Source organism: Dipodomys merriami, unplaced genomic scaffold, assembly GCF_024711535.1.
Source record: "Dipodomys merriami isolate MVZ:Mamm:240054 unplaced genomic scaffold, mDipMer1.0.p SCAF_600, whole genome shotgun sequence".
NCBI classification, from domain to species: Eukaryota; Metazoa; Chordata; class Mammalia; order Rodentia; family Heteromyidae; genus Dipodomys; species Dipodomys merriami.
In genome coordinates this window covers 515,035-522,378 of record NW_027206181.1, presented here as the reverse complement: position 1 = coordinate 522,378, position 7,344 = coordinate 515,035, and the positions used below count along the sequence as shown (strand labels likewise).

General features: G+C 33.8%; 1 pseudogene; it reads right to left on the bottom strand.

Moving 5' to 3' along the window:
* Positions 1 to 6,885: 6,885 nt before the first annotated feature.
* LOC138814711 (U6 spliceosomal RNA) lies at positions 6,886 to 6,985 on the bottom strand (annotated as a pseudogene).
* Between the last annotated feature and the right edge of the window lie 359 nt (positions 6,986 to 7,344).

Below are 7,344 nucleotides of genomic sequence, written 5' to 3'. Positions count from 1 at the left end.
CAAAAGGTTACAGTAAAATCACTTTCACAACCTTGTTCATTACTGCACTATTCACCACAGCCAAGTTATGGAAACAGCCAAGATGCCCTTTGGCGAAGGGATGGTTGGAGAAAGTGTGTCATATATACACAATTGGATTGCACCTATCCATTATGAGCACTGTTACATTATTTACAAAGAAAGGGATAGATCTAAAAATATGTTAAGTAAATGAAGTGAGAGGCAGACACACAAAGGACTCATGTTCTGTCGCATATTTGGAAGCCAGAATTTTATGCAAGTTAGACATCAGTATTAACCAAAGTTTTCATTTTTCAGAGCAGTATTTAAAAGGTGTAATTTCTTATAAAATTGAACTTTTAATCTAACAAAATGAATACCAGGAAACTATCACTTGGAAGATGTGAGGGGAAGTCAAAGGGAAGGAATAAAGAGAGTTATGGAGGAAAAAAGTGAAGACATAATATTCAATGCAAATAATATGAAATTAGAAAAAATTAAAGTGGGGTGAGGTTTGGAAGGGTAGGGAAAAGTTATATAAAGATCCACTATAGTTAAAAATTCATTTATTGAATGGAAATTCCCGTATACACCTAGTTAAGATAATAAAAATATGATTAAAAACAATGGAGATATTTGATCTTAAACTGTGTTCTCTTAATCCATGAGTCAATATAATAGTTTCCTCCTCAGAAATTTTCTTTGAAGGCATTTTCCTCATAGTGACAGAAAAGTGATCAATACAATGAATATCAATACATCACATTGCACATATAAAATCACAGTAAAAATGTTAGAATTCATCACATGATAAAATAAGAGGTAGAATTTGCCAAATGCTAATTGATTGTTTTTCCAAGTACTTTACCTATGGTATATAATTGAATCCTCACAATAATTCTATAAAGTGGAACTCCTTACATTTTTATCTCTCAGATGATGATATTGAAGTCTTCAGAGTTGGAATTACTACTACAACATTGCACACATGGTAAGTGTTAGCCTGACGATCATCTCCGACTGTATCAATTAACCTCATTCTATTTTATGACTAAAATACCAGCACTTAGTCTACAAATTATAGGAAAATTTCCCGAATTATTGTTTTCACTTTCACAATATTTCACTTTATCTTTGTTAGAAAATAGGGAACTGTAATATGAAAACTCGAAGTTCATAATCAATGCATACCTCCCTGGTGAAAGGAACTGCTCAAGTATAATATTCTTGATTTCTAGGTCAAAATAGTAGAAATCATATTTTATCCCTTCACTCATCACTGCACTGCCTGGGGACCCTATTTCTGTTTAACACTGTCTTACTGAAAGAATGACCTCCCCAATTCCTGATGGAAACATTCTGCAGGTCTTATGGACAAATCATTTCCACTTTGTAGTTCAACTAAGTTGTTTACCATTCAAGTATTTTGATTGCTTTTTATACCCAACATTTTGAGAGAAAGGTACTACTTCAAAATGCTATTAAAGCAAGACTGATATAAAAATCACCTTTGACCCCAGATAAATATTTTACCTTTCCTATACTCAAAAATGCACTCTGACCTATCATTAATGTTAGGAATGAGAGGATAAAAAATCATAGACACCAAGACCTAAGTATGAATTAAAGACTCTCCAACTTGTGAATACTATTGGTTTAAAAAGACATGAAGGGATGGGAAGGTGGCTTAGTGGTAGAGTGCTTGCCTTGGATGCATGAAGCCCTGGGTTCGAATCCTTAGCAGCACACAAGCATAAAGAAAAAAGTGGAAGTGCCGCTGTGGCTCAAGTGGTAGAGCGCTAGAGTGGAGCTTAAGAGCTGAGGGATAGTGCCCAGAGTTCAGGCCCCACTACCGTACCCCTCCCCCTCAAAATAAAGACATCAATACTACCAATGTTTTTCAAAATTTCTTATGATACTGAAGATTCAATTATAAACTATTAACACTTGAAAATAACTCATTTTCATGGTAGTAGAACACAAAACACAAGATTAATCCTAACCATATTAAAAGACATTTATTTATACTACAAATTCACTCTTATAACTACGAAGATTCTAAAAATAACTGAAGCACAGTGACACAAAAATAATTTAACTGCATCATCTACATTCAAAGGACTGTGCTAATAGAAAGCAAAATTATACTAATAATTAGGTTACCCAATTCACTTACATTCTTTTATTCTATTTCTTTTAGTTTCATAAAAACTGGCTTTTCATAAAATGATCCATAAAAGAGCCTATATACACAATTACATTTTCAGATCTTAACAATATTTATTTCAGAAATATCTTTAGCTGTATAGTTAATGAACTAAAATATTACTAAAATATTTAAATGGTTTTCAAAAATTGCAAGACTCGCTCTGGGATGTTATTTATAATGGAAAAGATATGTGAAAAGCCTTATTTGTTAAAGTTGTGATCGTTACTCCCACAAAAGAACTATTAATGAAGGAACATTTGTATTTGTATGTACAAAACAACTTCAAATGCATCCACAATCTGGAGATGACACGTGTTTTTGTTTTTTTTTTTTAATATATATCTAACAAGCATAGGCACAATACTGATTTTCAGTCAATATGATGCGATATTCAAGCCTTAAAAGTACGGGGTTTATTATCATAGTGTGAATAGATATGATATTACAAAGAAAGTTATTTTCAACAGAAATTTGGAAAGTGTTTATCCACCTTGAGTTTCACAGAAAAAACCAGAGAGCAATACCTATTTCTTCAAGTCGGTCAAAATCACTCCATGAATATGTCTTAAAAATATAACCAATTTAAGATTTCAAATACATATTTGGTACTGACAGTCATCTTACAGCAATAAATTACTACCTGATTATATGTGTATCTTTTTACTTAACATATATTAAGAACTGAAAATGATTGCTTTTATCTAACTTATGTTGTAAATGCTTTGATTATGATGATGTTATTAACAAATAAAATGTACAGAAGGGTGGTTCCACTGAAATGACAGGACAGAACACTGATAAATAAAACAACATTGCAACACAGTTCTTTTCAGCCTCACCCTGTTCATATTGGCAAGCAACATTGCAACAGCACACACACACACACACACACACACACACACATAAACACATATGTGTGCACACGTTCACACACATATACATGCATGCCAAATTCAGGGTTTATTGTACAAAAAAGTTCAAATAAAATATTAGTGATTAGGACAAATGATAATTTGCCTTATTACAAAATAATACATAATTCAGTCACCATGGTAGTTACATTTCATCTGCCCCTCCACTTGTGACCACTTAATTTATTTTAGGTAATTCTTTAACTAATTCATTCCTTCATTAGTTAAATACTAATACTAGAGCTTGAACTCAGGGCCTAGCTCTGTCCCAGAATTTGTTATGATTTTGTTTTAGTTTTCTCAAGTCTAGCATTTTATTGCTTGTACAACAGCTCCATTTCTAGCTTTTGCTGGTTACTTTCAAACCAGAATCTAATGGACTTTTTTTCTTGCTCTGGTTTCAAACCACAATCATCAGATTTTGTCTTTCTGATTAGCTAGGAATAAAGACTACTTTTTCCTATACTTCTCTATTGCACATACTTAGATAGCAATTTAATATTGAGAGTATAGAAGCAAGATGTATAGTGATTATATTGTTCTGTCAGAAATTCAAGCTAGTAATGTAAATTTCTTCTTAAGACCATAAACAAAAAATACTTAAGAAGAAATCTGATGATGATGATGATGATGATGATGATGATGATGTGTGTGTGTGTTTGTGTGTGTGTGTGTGTGTGTGTGTGTGTGTGTGTGTGTGTGTCTGTACTGTTGCAATGTTTCACATGTAAGCACTGTGCAGGGATGTCCAGACATTCACAGTAATTGCGTGAATATCTGCCTTGAGCTACCAACTCATGGACAATGTCTAAGTGTCCACTCTAGGCTTCCCGATGAAGAGGGGTATACTCATCCTCATCCCTAGTATTCATATGAGTGTCCTTTTTGGAAATTAGTCTCCGCACTGTAGTAAGCCGCAAGAAAAGCACTCTACCACTGAGCCACTTGCCCAGCCCAAGGATTAAGATTCTTGTTTGTAATTTGGACAGAGCTATATCTCTTTATGTAGGCTACTAAAAATGTATTTACTAATTTCCAGTTAATATATAAATTCTATTTCCATCTCTTTTAACAAATAAAAAATAAAATTGTTTGCTTTGTAAATGGATCAGAAGCATGGATTTTTTGGCTAGCTAGGTGATTGCACATCTCTCTCTCTCTCTCTCTCTCTCTCTCTCTCTCTCTCTCTCTCTCTCTCTCTCTCTCTCTCTCTCTCTCTCTCTCTCTCTCTCTCTCATGATTCTCAGAGACAATATGGTTGCCCCATAAATATCCTAATTTATTTTGCTTTTATACTTTTGGTTGCATCATTTCACTTTCTGCTCTACCATTTAACAAATCAGCACACATAAACAGAACCACAGAAGTTGTTCTGTGGCTCAAGTGGTAGAGCACTTGCCTTGATTTGAAGAGCTCAAGGACGGTGCCCAAGCCCAGAGTTCAGGCCCCACAACTAATTTTTTTAAAAAAGAATCTAAATCCTTGATAATTCTTGGAACAGATGTGACTGAAATCAGTTGAATCACACTTTTCCTGCACAATGAAAGAAAAGGTCCAGGCTAGGAAAGCAGCTAGAGAAGGCAGGCAGATTGTATCTGTGACAAAACTTTGTGGAAAATGGTACACAGGATTACTTACTGGAGATCCACTTGCACTGGAAGCATGATGCTGAACTATTGTTTGCTGATTCTGAACTATTGCTTTGATCATTATATTCTCCAAGAAGAAACAATGAAATTTAATTGATATCAAAGGACTACTAATATATTTTGACTTCTCATTAAGCATCTTCAATCATCAAAATCACCTGAAGAGAATAGATAGGCCTACTTTTTTTTTTTTTTTTTTGGTCCGGTCCTGGGGCCTGAACTCTGGCCTGAGCATTGTCCCTCAGCTCTTCAGCTCAAGGCTAGCGCTCTACCACTTGAGCCACAGCGCCACTTCCGGCTTTTTTCTTTTTGCTTATGTGGTGCTGAGGAATCGAACCTAGGGCCTCATGCATGCAAGGCAAGCGCTCTACCACTGACCCACCTTCCCAGCCCAGGCCTAATTTTTTAGATGGAAACAAGTGTTTAAAAAAAAACCAAGTATTTAGGTAGTCATACAAAGGAATTCTATTTTACTACTGCATTATACATTTTTTTCTAATGTTGGTTACCAATAAATGATGGATCTATTAGAAAGCTCTTAAAGCTCATATATTGAATAGTAATTTCTCTTACACTATATCTTTGTATTTCCCAAATCATTTACATAGTAGGCTTTGTTTCCTATTTTCTCCTTCCTAGAATAAGCTGCATATGAAGACACCACTGTCCCTCATTTTCAGTCTGTGCATTTTAATACGGAGGAAAATCTTTCCTCTGCTCTCTATCAATTCAGTACTCCCCAGTTACCATAATTTAAAATAGTAAAAATGGAAAAAGAGAAAATAAATCATGGTGAAAAAACATGCAGAAAATTCACCGGATTTTTCTGACCATTTCAACCTACGTGACTATTGGGGAAATACATGGACACCTCATTCCCACTGGTACTCAAAGTCTCTGGTTAGGCAATTCTGATGAAGACAAGGAACAAGAGGAAAACGTGAGGAAGGTATCAATTGCAAGAAAATAATGGAGAAGAATCCATGCAAATTTCTTCTTTGAGATGCTGAAATTAATCGGCTTACTATAGTGCTGAGACTACTTTCCAAAAAGGCCACTCATATGTATACTAGAAATGAGGTAAGTATACCCCTCTTCATCGGGAATCCTAGAGTGGACATTTTGACATTGTCCATGAGTTGGTAGCTCAAGGCAGATATTCATGCAAGAATTCTGAATGGCTTGGCACCCCTGCACAGTGCGTATATGTGGAATAATACCAGAATGGATTCTTTCTTACTTCATCATGATTCAGATACCAATCCCCAAACTAAAGGCCTCTTGACCTCCTTAAATATTGTTTCTTGGGATAGAAATAGCAAAGATACGCTGTATCTCCTTCTGTTTAAACATGATTTCAAAACGGACTGAAGAACAACTTGGAAGAAACTGCATTTGATATTGCCAAAAGCATAAGTATGTATCACTAACTCTTTGAAGTTGTGGAAGGCTGTACAAATTGTTCTCCTATGTAGTAATGGTTTGGTTAAGTTTCTTAAATTTCAAAAGTGCCAGTCCATCCTTTCTGTCCCTACAAAATATTTTCAAAATACAAAATAACAGCAAGATCTTAATTTAAAAATTAATGGATTCCATGTTATTCTTCCACGTGAATTGCCTGACTTTGATGACAAAATGTATATAATGATTTCTGCAGAGTTTGTGATTTTTTTAATTTTATCTTATTTGTTGAAAAGAATAGTACAGAAATTAAAGATATTCCTGGTGATTGTCTGAAAAAAGTATCTATGTTTGTATAAAGTCCATAATCTATTTCATTGTCTTCTAGATATAATACTTTGAAGTCTACATTGTTTTATAATATAATATATAGATTCATTAATAAATGTGTCCTTTCAGATTACATTCCATATAGGAAAAGTTTAAGATTCCTTTTTCCTAAGTCTTTATATTATTTTATTTCTTTGGGATAAAAAGATAATGTTATCTAATTTCAAGTATTGTAAAGGTTATGCTATGTAAGGGCCTTTCGAAGGTGAAAGTTTAATACACTGATGTCAAACTAACCTTTAATTCTATGAATTTCAGGTTTTGTTACACTTGTATTTTTGTAATCAACTTTTTAATAACTGTTTTTCATTGCATTTGAAGAATGAAAAATATGGAATAATTCACAAATTTTCATGCCCTCCTTGTGCAAGTGCCATGTTAATATCTGTATTGTTGTAATTTGTGTAGACCTGCTGCTGAAGCATGGAGTATCCTCTAAATTTAAGTAGTTAACGATGTAATCTTTATACAGGCATATATCCTTGGTTGCCTATTTGTAACAAGGAACCTTTATTGTTACTAAAAATGCTATTGATCTTATTTCTCTAAATTTCTATGTATAGTGGAAAAAACTTATATTGTTTGGTCGATTGCTCATATTTGCAATTTTTTGTCAATGACTATTTTGTCGTTTTCATTTTAAATTTGATCATATTTTGAAGCCTTTATAGCTAAGTTCAAAGGTAATGGCTTTTCAAGCACTTATTTATCAACTGAGTTAGCTTTGTGGAGCTAATGGATTCAAAGTAAGCCTTGCTTAAGAGCTACTTCTAAACTTCTGCAG